The sequence below is a fragment of the Microtus pennsylvanicus genome, chromosome 9 (genome assembly GCF_037038515.1).
Source record: "Microtus pennsylvanicus isolate mMicPen1 chromosome 9, mMicPen1.hap1, whole genome shotgun sequence".
Classification (NCBI taxonomy): domain Eukaryota; kingdom Metazoa; phylum Chordata; class Mammalia; order Rodentia; family Cricetidae; genus Microtus; species Microtus pennsylvanicus.
In genome coordinates, this window is record NC_134587.1 from 50,044,869 (window position 1) to 50,059,898 (window position 15,030).

General features: G+C 50.1%; 1 protein-coding gene across 3 annotated transcripts in view; it reads left to right on the forward strand.

The window, feature by feature from the left end:
• Positions 1-296: 296 nt before the first annotated feature.
• Gsn (gelsolin) overlaps positions 297-15,030 on the forward strand; it is a 55,016-nt gene continuing 40,282 nt past the window's right edge. For 2 of the 3 annotated variants that reach the window (XM_075985998.1, XM_075985999.1), the window contains exons 1-3: positions 297-368; positions 830-917; positions 14,350-14,436. The gene's annotated coding sequence lies outside the window, so the exon portion shown is untranslated. Of the gene's footprint in view, positions 369-440; positions 646-829; positions 918-14,349; positions 14,437-15,030 lie in introns of those variants that run through there. The other variant, XM_075986000.1, reaches the window with a different exon arrangement.

A 15,030-nucleotide genomic window follows, 5' to 3' on the forward strand; every position in this document is an offset into this window, starting at 1 on the left:
TTACACCGCAGGTTGTCCACGCCCAGTGCACTGTTCCCAGCCTCGCTCTGGTGAACTTCTGAGTCTCCTCCTAACTATCTTAGGCCCCTTCGCAACTGCTCTCTATGTTCCCAGCCTCAGTTTCCTCCTGGTGACCACAGAGCGCTTGATTGACACCTTCAGGCGCGACAGAGGATGAATGCTAGCCTGGAGCCAGTCTTCATCCTCCCAACTGCGCTCCTCCCCGCAGCCTGCCCCGCCTCGAGGGCGGCTCCGGTGCGCGCCCTGCCCACCCGACCGCTAGCGCAGCGCACCCCGCCCCGACTCCAGGAACCAGCTGAGCACACAGCTGGACCCAGCAGACGCCGTCTCCAGCACCGCCACAGCAGGTAGGGAGGCGGGCCGCCGGATCCCGGGCTTTGGGGGTGGACCGAGCTGAATCTCCTTTCCCTCCGGTGCCCATCCGAGCTCGGCTCATGCGCGGGCATCGCGGGGGAAGGACGTGCTTGCTCACCTTGCCTCTCTTCAAGTGACCGAGGAGGGTGGACATAGAGGTGAAGAAGAGCGGTCCATTCCGCCACGCCTAGATCCGCAGTGCTGCAGGCACCGGACCTCACCACGACACCGCCCCGCGGGTGCTTTGGGGGTGTCTGACCCAGAGTGCAGGTGACTGCCCACGCATGGCTTGAACAGTGACCGAATTAGGAGTCCACGCAGCGGAGCCTTCACTGCTGAGCAATACCTTCCCGCTTCAGGGCCCAAAACTGTTAGAAAGTTCCTCTTTGTACGCGCCTGACATCTTCATGACTGTTTCTGAAGGTATTTAGCTCTTTTCTTTCCCGCCTTGCAGTGTTGCGGTCCCTTCTGGCCTGGAGAAGAAACTTCTGGCTGACCGTCGAAGCCTTTTTGAGTGATTAGAAGCCTCCATCACTTTTCAGGTCTGCCTCCCCCAGCTTTATTATAGCAACTTCCCCGTGGTTCAGCACTTGCCAGGCCTGCGGAGGAAGCCCCAGGTCTGAGAGCTGGGGTTGGGCAAGCAGGAGATCCAACTGTAGATTCTCAGCCCAGACACCCACTCTTTTATTCCATTCCATTCTCACAGTCTCAGTAGAACAGAGAGGAATCTTTTAACGGATCCAGGAGTTCCTCCTGGAGTTCCTGGGGATAGAAGCCTTCGCAGAAGGGGCAGCCTCTGGGCCTGGGCCCAGTTCCAGCCTACTCTTCCTGACTCCTTTTGTGGGACCTTGGACTCGTGGGTGTTCTGTGCAATGCCACCCTGCCCCTTACAGTTATGGGTGCCTGTTAGTATTCCTTGGGAGACTTTAAAGGGAAGAGGAAGACGGATGGGACTGGGCTTCCAGCTTCTTGGTAACTGTTTTCCTTTCTTGGGCCTCCCTATTTATAAATGCCAGGGAAATCATAAACAGCTGAGGGAGCCTGGTTTGGCACATGAAATTACCCAGCAGCAAAGGTTTCCTTGTGAACCAAGGGAGGAATTTACTCCAGAATTTTCCCTAGTCTTTCTTATTAGGAACTCGCAAGAGCCGTGGGAAGCAGGCAGGCTTGCCTGTCAGTCTGTTTCCTCCCTCCTAACCTGATGCCGCATTCTCTGCTTTGTGTTCTGGGACCTGACCACAGAGGGGCCCAGGAGCCCCAAGGAGGAGAGCACTCTCTATACTTCCTATCTTGACATATCTAGACCTAGTAAGAGGGGGTGACTAATTCTGTCTGGGTGAGCCAGGCCTAGATGAGTAATAGTTTGCCAGAAGAGGGATCAGGGCAAGAGCTGTTCCATGGCATGGGGGCAGCTTGTGCAAAGGCACTGAGGTTTTCTGAACGTTCTACATGGCTGGACTTCACAGGCAGTAGGATGCTGAAAAAGGCTTGTGACCCATGCAGTGACCGTGAACTCAGGGACCAGCTGCTGAGGAGGAAGTGCTGCGTCAGAGGGCTGGGGGCCCTGAGGAGGCCATCTCAAGGTCAGCAGGCAGGTCCAAATCAGAGCAGTGCCTGCTGGGATGGCCAACAGCAGGTCCTGGAAACGTAGGTAAATTTTATCTGAAGATAGATGGGATACAACTACTTACTTTTATCTCAGTGTTGCTGGTTTTCTTTAAAAAATGGCTTTAAAAGAAATAGACTAGTGCTTTAGGTTCAAACTGAGGGACAGTCACGTAGGCTCCTTTGTCTTGATTGCCCTCCTCTTTCCCTCGAGGTGGACAGTGGTCTGTGCACTGACCTAGACTGTCACAGCAAGCACTGTGCTTGGGAGGGAGCACTCCCTGTCTCCTAGTGCTCTGGGGACAACGGTCCCTCCTCCTGTCCCTCCTCCTGACTCATGTGGGCTTTTGGCTTCTAGATGACCTGTGTTTAGACATAAAGATATTATCATTCTGGCCTGGAGCGCTTTGCTCAAACACTGATCTTTGGCTTTCTTCAAGGAAACTCCTCTGGTCTGCGCCCACAACTTTGGAATATTTGCTGACCAGAAATGATAGGTTAGAGGGAGAGAGATGTAAGAGAAATTACAAGTGCTAGCTTAGGCCTGGGGCTGCATTCTCCTTTCTTTTTATATGTCTGTTTATGTAAGTGGAGACCCAAATAGTCACATAGAAACTAGTTAATCACAACACTATTCAACCAGTGACTCAACCATATTTCTAGCTAGCTCTTACATCTTGAATTAACCCATTTCTATTAATCTGTATGTCACCACAAGGCTGTAGCTTACTGGGTAAGGTTCTGGACTGGCGTCTTTCTCCTTTGGCAGCTACATGGCGTCTCTTTGACTCTCCTTACTTTCTCTCTATATCTCTGTTCAGATTTCCCACTTGGTTTTACACTGCTAAACTATTGACTGAAATAGCTTTGTTCAGCAACCAATAAAGCAATACATTATATTGACAGAAGGACATTCCACATCATCTCCCCTTTCCTGTCTAATTACAAAGAAAGACTTTAACTTTAACATAGGAAAATTACATATACAAAACAATTATAAAGCAAGAATTATAGTTATAATATTTTGTATGAGTCTAAAGTTTTGTATCTAATTTATCTTTTATCATAACTAAGGAAAACTATAACTCTCTGTCTTTAACTCCACCAAAGACCCCATAAGGATATAATATTACCTAAATAAACAGAAGTATACTGTAAACAACGTCCAAAGTTCTTTTGTAACATTGGGGCATCCATCTTCAGCCTATAGGTCCATAGTATCCAGCAGACTTTTCCATGAAGCAGGAAATTTGAAGATCTGTTCTGCCTTGTAATGGCAAAGATTATCAGTTGCTTTCTTCTGTGTCCTGCAGAATGTCTGGCAGTTTATTCTGTGAAGCAGGAACCCTGAAGGACCATCCCATCTTTTGTAAAGTTTAACAGTCATTTTTCTGTGTGTCCTGCATGCCCAGTTCATACAACATACCATTAAACAGTCTAGGCAGAAGCAGTTTCTTGCCCAAATGGCTAGCCTTGTCATACTGAAGGCAAATTCCATAATGAGTTTCTTCTGAAACAATTGGTGCTACCCAGAAGCAGACATGCTCACTGTTGAGAAAAGTTTAAGTTTTTAAAACATTTTAAATGCCATATTCTCTAGGTTTTTGAAGTGTTGAAGATTATCTATCTAGCTGAAATAACATGAAATACATGTGCTGGAGTGTACATGTGGTATGTGTGGGTGAGCACTCTGGGGTGTACATGTGGTGGGTGTGTGGGTGAGCATGCTGGGGTGAACATGTGATGGTGTGTGGAGGGGGTGAGCATGCTGGGGTGAACATGTGACAGTGTGTATGTGTGATGTGCGTGTGTGTGGGTGAGCATGCTGGGTGCACATGTGGTGTATGTGTGGGTGAGCTTGCTGGGGTGAACATGTGATGATGTGTGGAGGGGGTGAGCTTGCTGGGGTGAACATGTGATGGTGTGTGGAGGGGGTGAGCATGCTGGGGTGAACATGTGACAGTGTGTATGTGTGATGTGCGTGTGTGTGGGTGAGCATGCTGGCCATCTGAGAACAACTTTGTAGACTCAGTCTTCCCTTCTACCTTTACCTGGGGTCTGGGGGCCAAACTCAGGTCATCAGGCATGTGTAGGAGTCCTCGCTCTGCTCAGCCACCTCACCAGCCCCTCCACTGTTTTTTTGAGAGAGTCTCAGTGAACCTGGAGCTCAACAATTCAGCCAGCCTGACCAGCCAATGAGCTCCCGGAACCCACCTGTCCCTGTTTGCTCCACGGTCAACTCTGGAGGTCCAGGTGTGCTGCTGTGCACCTGACATTTGCATGGTGCTGGGGACTTGGTATGCACAGCCCAGGGAAGACTGGAGGGGCCCAGGGTTATTTATCAACACATGTGTTCTTTACCATCAACGTGCCCAGGGTGCGGATCAGTCTCCCATCTATTTTAGGAAATTAAGGCTTCTGGACGCAGGCAAGGTCCTTTGTTAGCTGGGCGCCCGGCCAGAACTGGTTCTTCCTCTACTATTTGTCAAAGTCGTAGACTTTCCCAAAGGCTGGGAAAAGTGAGTCCCCCCTGGTACCTCCTAAGCAAATGTGAGCTGAAGCAGAGAAAAGTGGGTCCCAGGAGTTATGCTATGCGTGGCGGTGGTGGGAGGGCGGACGATGTTTAGGCAGCTGAGGGATGTTAAGTAAAAATATCTCCTCCCTTTCGGCTGAATGAGCGTGTGTCATATTACAGCCTGGTGCGGTTTGTGAAGTCGGAGGCCACAGGCCGGCTCAGTTCCTGCTGCTGCCCGCTTCCCCTCCCCCTCCTCTTGAGCTGTGTCCCTTTGCTCCTGCTCTGCCTGGGACCACATGGGCAATTGCAGGGTAGGGGAGAGAAAAATCAGTGGGTGTGGTGGGTGAGGCGAGGCGGCTGGGGGCCAGGGCTGGGGTCCGGTCTGTGCCCCTGACAGAAAGAAGAGTGGGATTTGGCTCTTGCACCCCTTTTTAATGGACTCCAGTGACCATCGCACACCACGGGGCGGGGAGCAGTGTGGGGCTTGTGAGTCAGAGTGCTTTGTGCTCAGCCTACTGACACGGAACTTTCGTGCCTAGAAGTGACAGGTGAGCCCGCTGCAGTCAGATGCAGAAGTTCTGCGGTCCTACTTGAATTTGGACAGAGTCTACTAGAATTTGAGCAGAACCAATAGCCCCGTTTTGCAGACAGGAAGCTGAGAGTGGGTTTCACTCCCAGACAGTATTCCTTGATTTCCAATTCACCTTCAGCTCTTATTGTTTTGTTTACTATTCAAACAGTCTTAGGAAGGAAGAAATGTGGACTCCATTCTACAGATAAACAAACTGAGGCCTTCCTTGGGGAAGTGAAGCTGCTTACCCTCTTTACAGTAACCCCGATGTTGTCCTTATGTTACCCACTTTGCAGATGAGGAAGCTGAGGCCCAGAACACCGAGTCTCCTTGTCCTAGGTCCTTTCCCAGCTCTGTGCTCTGTAGTTAGTGGCACTCATCGTTAGCTCTGCACAGTGCCTTGGCGCCTCCTGCACTCAGTGCTTGATTTAGGGAATAGGAAATGGGTCTCACTATACAGGCCTGGCTGGCCTAGAGTTTGCTTTGTAGACCAGGCTGGCTTCAGACTCACAGAGATCTGCCTGCCTCTGCCTCCCAAGTCCTGGGACTAAGAGTGTGCCCCCTTGTCTGGTCTGTTTTCTGTTTGGTTATTTGGTTTTCCTGGTTATAACGTCTCCCCGAAACCGGCTTTCCAAGAGGAATCCAGAAAGGGTTTGAGCCACGGAACCTGGTAGGGAACTCCGACGAGGGGCCAAGCCCATGGGGGTGGATTCCTTCACTGTGCTCCATTGGCTAAGCAAATGGTGTCTTGTTACTTTCCAACCTCAAGGGCTTTGTCATTTGGGCCAAGTACTTAGCAAATGCAGGACATATATTCCTGCCTCTCAGCCCCCAGGGTGGGGCCCTGGTGTCCCTGCTCAGAGGCTGTGGCTGGGCGGGACTCGGGTGACTGCTCCGTAAATACTAGTTAAATCTGGGGAGTGGCCTGGTGGCATTTCTGCTTGTCTCCTCAGTGGACTTTCCTTCCTCGTGGTGACAGGAGCTTGTGATAGAAAATTTGGAAAATAGAAGTTTTTAAAGATTTAAAAACAACAACAACAAAGAATTATCCTTAGCTGGTACCTAAGTGAGCACTACTAATTTTTGGGTGTGTTTTCTTCCTGGCATTTTCTTTTTTAGAAAAGATTTATTTTATGGTTGCTGTGTGCATGCAAGTATATCGGTGTGTGCATGCATTTTAGTGTTAAGTGCTTGCAGAGGCCAGAGGCGGCTGATCTGGAGTTGGGGTGACAGACCTGGAGCTCCCTGGTGTGGGGGCTATGAACTGAACTCAGATCTCTGGACGAGCTTGGCTCTCCGGCCTCCACTTCCTGGCATTTTAAACACCACACAATGGTCATACTGTATGTACAATTTTCTGTTCTTTTAGATTTTTTCTCAATATTACAACAAATATTTTCTCATGAAGGATTCTTTAAACATAACATAAAACTGTTCTCAGGTTTACTGTGGTTTTGTTTTTCGAGACAGGGTTTCTCTGTGTAACAGCCCTAGCTGTCCTGGAACTAGCTCTGTAGACCAGGTTGGCCTTGAACTCACAGAGATCTGCCTGCCTCTGCTGGCATTAGCACCGCTCAACTTCTATATAAACTCTTACTCTCGTGGGCCAGAAGATTAAAATGATAGACTAATCTGCGGTTAGTTTTTTCACTCTTGGGGCCCTGCCACCCAGCTCTCAAATAAATAAACGGAGACTTATTCCTCCTTATGAATGCCTGGCCTCAGCTTGTTTCTAAGCAGCTTTTCTAACTTAAATCGTCCTGTTTCCCTTTAACTACGTTTCACCTCTGGGCTTTTTGCCTGTCTTTATTCCATATATCTTTCTTTCCTTCTTACTCCATGGCTGGCTGTGTGGCTGGCCCCTGACATCCTCCTCCTTCTCTCCTCCCTTTTCTCCAGATTTCTCCTGTTTATTCTCTCTGCCTGCCAACCCCATGTATTTCTCTTTCCTGCCTCGCTATTGGCCATCCAGCTCTTTATTAGACCAGTCAGGTGTTTTAGGCAGGCAAAGAAATACAGTTTTACAGAGTTCAACAAATGCAACATAAAAGAATGCAACACATCTTTACATCATTAAACAAACATCCCACAGTATAAACAAATGTAACACACCTTAAACTAATATTCCATAACAATAGTATAATTAATTTTATTTATTTATTTTTAAATTTTTCTTTTTCCTTTTCTTTCTTGGTGTTGGACATTAGACCCAGGACCTCATACATGCTAGACAACCTCTTGGCTGTACTCCCAACCCTATCTTTTGTAAATTAAAAAAGTGAGGTATGCTAGATTTTTATCACTATTATTCCACTCCCTGTGGGCAGGTAGGTACCTTCACTTAACAATCATCTAAGCTCACACATTTAGACTGTTCATAAACAATACCATGCTGAACACCCTAGTAAGTATTTTTTATATGTTCTTTAAAAATTTTATTTACATTTATTTATTTATTTGTGTGTGTGTATGTGTGTGTGTGCATGTGCACACACATGCCAAGGCAAGGGTCACAAGACAACTTTGTGAAGTCTGTTCTCTCCACAATGGGGGCATCAGGCTTGACAGCAATTGCTTAGACCCACTGAGCCACCTCTTCCCGTGTTCTTTCTTCATTATTACAAGTGGAGTTGCTGGCTCAGTTCTGAGACATTTGATTTTTCCCACTTGTTATCCAGAAGGGTCGCAGTGGCCATGAGTGGTCCTGTGTTTCTACCATCACTGGTGGGGAAACCGCATCCTTGAAGGAGCACTGCGACTGGCTACCAGGAGTCCCGTTGTCCTGCAGACTTCAGCAGGTCTTTCTGAAGGGTGGAGCTGAGACTTTCAGTGGCAGAGCAGAGGGACCGTGGTTCTCTTTCCAGTTTCTGCTTTGCACTTGCGGTGTGACCCTGATTGAATCGCCTCTCCGCAGAGGTTACTTGGTTCTCTTTGTGCTCGTGGTGCAGACCTTGAGTGGACCACCTCCGTGCCTTGGTTTCCTCAAGGGTAAAGTTAAGATTTCAAGGCTAGCTACTCACATTTTTGTTAGTTTGTTAAGACAGGGTTTCCTATAGCAGCCTAGGCTGGCCTTGAACTCACTATGTAGCTGAGGATGGCCCTGCACTCCTACCTCCATTACAAGTGCTATGATTACATCTTGTACCACCTTGCCCAGCTGTGCATGCTAGTCCAGCCTTCTACCGGCTGTAGGGTTCTGCAATGTACCGCCTTGCCCAGCTGTGTATGCTAGGCCAGCCCTCTGCCAGCTTCAGGGTTCTGCAATGCACCTACGCGGTGCTTCCCCAGTGCAGATCGTTCAGACTCTCAGAATTGCTGTTTTCTCATCTGATCCAAGCACCCTGGAGCGGGAGCAGAAGGGTGAGGGCCATATGATCTTTGTATGGTCACATGTTATTGCTTCTTGAGCTTCAGGCCAGGAGGTGGAAGCCAGTTGAGCTATGTCAGAGTGGGATTTTCATGGGCTAGCCTAGGCCCTGTCCCCTTTGCACTTTACCGGACTGTTTGTCTACCAAGCAAGAGGACACTTGGTTCTAGAACACACCTTTAGAAGCTGGGAATGGCTGGCCTGGCTCTTTGGATGGTCTTTTAAAAGCTTGTAGAGTTCGTGCTTGCATAAAATTCCATTTTCATGACCGTGAATGTTTTAGATGCGGCAAGGCTGTGTTCAGGAGCTTTTTAGAAATGTGGAATTTGAGACTCTGCCCTTAGGGTGGCCATATTTAGCAACTAAGGAAACAGGATGCTAGTTAAATTAGAATTTCAGATAAAGAATGAGTAATTACTTAGTATTACTTTCCTCCCTGCAATATTTAGGGCATACTTATAAAGAAAAATCAATGTATATCTGCAGCTCAAATGTAAATGGACATGCAGGGTTTTTCCGGCAACCCTTCCTCCCTGGCTCCACTGCATCCGTTCTGCACTCCTGCAGGAGCCTCGTGGGACGCTTGTACAGTTTCAAGTGTGGAAAGCATGATGTGCTAGAGGCCTTCCCGTCGGAGCCCAAGCTGAATCTTTTTGTAATGACTGCATGTGTCATGACTGCATGTCTAAATTAGAACATAGTGTTTATTGGGGGTCTGATAATTCCCACATTGTATATGTCTGAATTTTTTGTATTGTGTTTTCATATTACAGAGAACTATAGGATTTACTATCCTGCCATTAGGCCCACCTATGGGTCCAAAAGGTCCCCCACATTACAAGGAAAATATATAGAGAAATAGAAAATTAATTTATCCGTGGTTCTGTCCAAAACTGAGGTGGGTGGTTGAGTCTCAGTCCATCTCTGCCTGGCTCATGGCAGAGTGGCAACATGCACAAGGGAAAGAAAGCCAGGAAATACACATGCTAGCAGAGTTTCTCTTGGCATCGGGGCTCTTGTGGGTGGGCCGTCTTCCCTGCCCACGTGGAATTTCCCTAGAAGAAAGCCAGTTCCTAGGCCTCTGTTCCACCACATTGTTAGCAGATGAGGGGAAAGCTCCTGGCTTTAGGAGAGGCCCTGGCAACTCTGGAGGCTTCAGTTTCCCCACCTCCATAAACATCTCTGCCAGTGCCCGTGCCAAGCTACCCTCGGCCTCCACACTTGGGGTGGGAGCACCACACTTGGGGTGGGAGCACCACACTTGGGGTGGGAGCACCACACTTGGCGTGGGAGCACCACACTTGGCGTGGGAGCACCACACTTGGCGTGGGAGCACCACACTTGGCGTGGGAGCACCACACTTGGGGTGGGAGCACCACACTTGGCGTGGGAGCACCACACTTGGCGTGGGAGCACCACACTTGGCGTGGGAGCATCACACTTGGGGTGGGAGCACCACACTTGGCGTGGGAGCACCACACTTGGGGTGGGAGCATCACACTTGGGGTGGGAGCACCACACGTGGGGTGGGAGCACCACACTTGGGGTGGGAGCATCACACTTGGGGTGGGAGCACCACACTTGGCATGGGAGCACCGACCTTTGTGTGCCCAACCCTGATACTGTCTGCGCTGACCCCGAAGAAGGTGGCACTCTTCACTGCCTTCTCACCTGACGGGTTTCCCCATCTGAACGGTAGAGAGGGTCTGAGGAACTGCCAATTCCACCTCTTCACTGTGTTCCCACAAGCACTCACCTAGCCCCGAGTGCCATCACTTGTGTAGTTTAAAAGCGCACATCTGAATCAACTCCAGGCCTGGGAAGATCAGGGAACTGACTTGGGTGAGTCATTTGCCTGCCTGTTTGGCCTGGTTCTCTAACTTGGCTCCCACTCCTCTGTGCACGGGAGTGCTGCCTTCTCCTCACCTCCCAAGTCAGCTTCCCACCTGACCAGGGCCAGATCTCAAGGTCAAGTGAAAACCGCTTTGCCTCCTGGAGTGGGGTGCAGCTCTGAGGACAGGGAGGCGACACTGTGACACCAGGGAAATGTAGACTTCTTCTAATAATCTTGAAAGTAGATAGACATGATGTTCTGAAGAATCTCCTAGACTTACCATGTCCACAATCACCCAGGAATTGATTCCTTAGGGCTGGGTTGGGGCCTGGAATCTGCATTCTCATGAGCACCCAGTTCATGTTGTTGCTGCCGGTCCAGGGGTCACATTGAACTGGAAGATTCTAAATCGAGGACTGGGTGGGGTGCTTATCTAGCGTGCATAGCCCTGAGTTACAGCCCCAGCGTGCTACAGTGGATGCAGTGGTGCACACCTGTATGCAGTGGTGTGAAGTTGCACACCTGTATGAAGTGGGCATGATGTTGTACACCTGTACAAAGTGGTGTGATCTTGTACACCTGTATGCAGTGGTGTGATGTTGCACACCTGTATGAAGTGGGTATGATGTTGTACACCTGTACAAAGTGGTGTGATGTTGCACACCTGTATAAAGTGGGCAGAAAGATAAAAATTTCAAGATCACATTTGCTGTGTATTGAATTCAAAGCCAGCCTGTGATAAATGAGACCCTGTCTCAGAAAAATAGTTGATTTAGAATGGATATTTCAAAATTAAGCCTATTGATAAGGCATACATAGCCAGTTTAGATTCAGATACTTTTTTTCTTTTCTTAGAGTTGCTCGTAGAACCCAGAGCCTTGTGCTTGTTGAGCAAGCCTTCCCCCAACCCAGGCAGCTCACCCTGGAGATTCCGTCTGTCCATCCTGCCTCCCTCTTCTGTTCGAATTCTGGGTCAGACTTTATTCCACTGTTTCTAGAATGCGAGCGGTTGTTGAAATAGTTTCCTGCTAAGTCATGAAGAGGTGGAGAAATAGGGCCCTTCAACAGGAGAGAATGACTCAGTGGGAAGCCATCTGAAGGCCTGCAATGTGGCTTTGATAAACATCTCTACCAGAGGGTTTTACATTTAAGATGATAAACATCATTCTCAATTTGTGGCTTTCCATGGCTCAGATCATGTACCCTGTAGCCCTGTATACAAGAGACAGCAGTGGCTTGCCGTGGCCCAGATCACCTACCAGGTGGCCCCATATACAAGAGACAGCAGTAGTTTGCCGTGGCCCAGATCATGTACCCTGTAGTCTTGTATACAAGCGACAGCAGTGGCTTGCCGTGGCTCAGATCATGTACCCTATAGCCCCGTATACAAGAGACAGCAGTGGCTTGCCGTGGCTCAGATCATGTACCCTGTAGCCCCGTATACAAGAGACAGCAGTGTCTTGCCGTGGCTCAGATCATGTACCCTGTAGCCCCGTATACAAGAGACAGCAGTAGTTTGCCGTGGCTCAGATCATGTACCCTGTAGCCCCGTATACAAGAGACAGCAGTGGCTTGCCGTGGCTCAGATCATGTACCCTGAAGCCCTGTATACAAGAGACAGCAGTGTCTTGCCGTGGCTCAGATCATGTACCCTGAAGCCCCGTATACAAGAGACAGCAGTGTCTTGCCGTGGCTCAGATCATGTACCCTGAAGCCCCGTATACAAGAGACAGCAGTGGCTTGCCGTGGCTCAGATCATGTACCCTGAAGCCCTGTATACAAGAGACAGCAGTGGCTTGCTATGGCTCAGATCATGTACCCTGTAGCCCTCTGCAGAAATGTGCTGTAGCCTGAGCAACCAAAGCTTCAGGTCTTTCTCCAAGTAAGCAGGAAGCGTACACTTATTTATAGCTTGATACTGAGTAAAAGCTGGGCCCAAGAGCAGCAGTCTGCCTAGACATCTTAGTTGTGTGACCTGACCCCTGGAGCCTTACTTCACCTCTCTGAGCCTGAGGTCTTGCTTGGCAAGATGAATGGCATGGTACCTGCCTGGCAGATTTCCTATATTGCCTGTCGAGTCTAATGCCTGGTAGGTGTACAGAAAGTGACAACTTGGCCGTTTGAATCCTTGTGGTGTGACTGGCCATCTAGTCCAAAAGTTCTACTGATGACTCAGGAGGGGTCTTATAAATTTATTTATTTATTTATTATGTATACAATATTCTGTCTGTGTGTATGTCTGCAGGCCAGAAGAGGGCACCAGACCCCATTACAGATGGTTGTGAGCCACCATGTGGTTGCTGGGAATTGAACTCAGGACCTTTGGAAGAGCAGGCAATGCTCTTAACCTCTGAGCCATCTCTCCAGCCCCCATCGGGAGGGGTCTTATATATAGGGTGAGAACAGCCACCGCTGCAGCCTGCACCTTCCACAGGCAGAATGCTCCGGATGAGGTCCCCTGGTGGCCTGCACACTGTCAGTGAGCTCCCTGCCAGAGGCTAGCTTTTCCTTGGTGGACAGCCTGATTCTGGGAAGCTGCCTCCTCTCCCTGAGCTCTGAGGCAGTGCAGGCAGATGTGCAGGCAGACTCAGAACCAGCTGCCTGGAGCTATGGTGGGGGCTGCGACAGAAACCCTCCATTTCTTGCTCCTTTGGGAGCACGTGGGTGGAGACCGAGCTAGTAGCACCAGTGGCTTGCAGATCTTGTTTTCCAGTTGCTTCTGCCCTTCCAGAAGGGAAACCCGCTAACTTCGGTCTTAGCTGGGGTCTTTGTAAACCTAGTGAAGCGTGAAGGCTGGAGTCCATCTCAGGAAGCGTGCAATGCTTTTCTTGCCCATAGATGGCAGCATCTGTACTGTGAGCAAGTTCTGTGGGCGTGTGCCTGTGAGCGCATGTGTCACACGTACGTGCAAGCATATCCTTTGGGGAATCTGGAGCTGCAGCGGGCAGGGTCTGGAGTAGCACGAGCAGATCTTAGTCTGCTGGGAGAGACCGATACAGACACAGACTGCTGCTATTTAGTGTGGCAGAGAACCTAGGAGCTGAGGGTTGAAGGACACAGGGTACAAAACTTGCCCAGAGGATGCAGGGGCGGAACACACTCTATGTGGCAGGCGTATGGCAGGCAGCAGATGAGAGAGCTGTGGTTCAAGCGGCTGGCCATGACAGACCACAGAGAGTAGACACCGAAAGTCAGCAAAGGATCCTATACTTTGTCTGGGGCTGTGTGGAGCCACAGCAGGTCTGAGCGACCCAGTGATGTGGTCTGGGTCTGCTCTGAGCAGGTTTGCACTGGGAGAGAGTCAGAGACCAGAGAGTCAGTGGCCAGCTGAGAGGTTGCGGTGGCGATGGAGAGTGGGCTGTGTTCCCCTGTAGTCAGAGGCTGAACTGAATCGGAAGTCAACGTGAGCTGGAGGTCGTGGGAGTGATGCCTGGACCTCTGTGTGGATGGGAGACAGGAGATGTGGCTGGGGGTACCCATTGCTGCATTGAAAGCATGAGGAAAGGGGTGCACTTAAGAACATATACAGCCCCCCAAGTGAGCAGGTGAGACTGGTTTGGAGTTAATGGAGTGTGCATAGCTGTCTGTCATTTTTCAAAACAAACCCCATGTGCTTTGACATGCCTCTAGGAATTGGGATTTTCCGCAAGATATTTGAGAAAGGCCTATAGAGGTGCCATTTAACTTCAGTATCCCAGACCTAGAGAAACATGTGACCTCTGGCCCCTCTGCCTGTGGCTCCATGCCCACTGCTGTGTTACCTACTAACATTGCGGAACCCATCAGCCATATCTGGGTCGTATACTCTGGTTAGGAAGGGGCTTATATCGTCACATCAGGAGCCTTGGGGCTCTTCTAATGGGCACTGGAGGTGGCATTTGCTGGGTCATGTACTGCACCACAGCCTCAGAGTGAAGCAGTTACTCCAAGGAGCTCATAGCCTGGCATCCTGAGGTCCACCCTTGACCAGCTCAACCCTCCAGCATCAGGTGTGGGCAGCACTGGCTGGAGATCTGCAGGTAGGCGGAATTTACCCGTGTGACCTCAGACACTGACACCGAGATTCCTGGGCCCTTTTCCAGGTTCCACCAACACTCCTCTCCCAGGGCCCGGCAGCTCACAGCGTCTCCTCCCGGAGTGGCTGTCTTCTCCTTGCACGGCTCTGAAAGGTAGGTAGAACAACACAGAACTGCTGTCCACCCAGTGTCCCGGGAGTCTAGATGATTCCGGAATGGAAGAAACTGAACAGCTTTTTTGGACAACACTATTCATCACCCCATCTGCTCCTCACCAAGGGGAAGGCAGCTGAGGGCAGAGGTGAGGCGGGCTGAGCGCCCATGCCTGCTCCCGCCCTGGCTGTGCTTCTTGCTTGCTGTGTTCTCAAGCCTTCTGGGAGTTCTATAGTGGGAGGAGAGGTGGGAACCCTCCCTGCAGGTTGTGGAGAGGTGAACAAAGTTGGGTGTGGCCACCAAGTCCCCGCTTGTTGACTTAGGAGGCCCCTGAGGAGTGTGAGTCAGGAGACTGGATGAGTCATTCCCACCTGGCTGGGCCGGCCTATCAGATTCCCGGGTGAGCCTGAGCTGCAGTGCACTGGGGGGCTGGGCAGAGTGCTGGGCTGCAAGCCAGGAGACCCTGATTCCTTGAGTGGGTCCTGGGCGTTTCCTCAAGGGCAGTGTATTTGGTCTCCCCCTCATCTAATAAGGTGGTGGTGGGGATCAGACAGCCCCGCAGAGGCCTTTGTGAGATGGAAAGCCAGGAGGGTC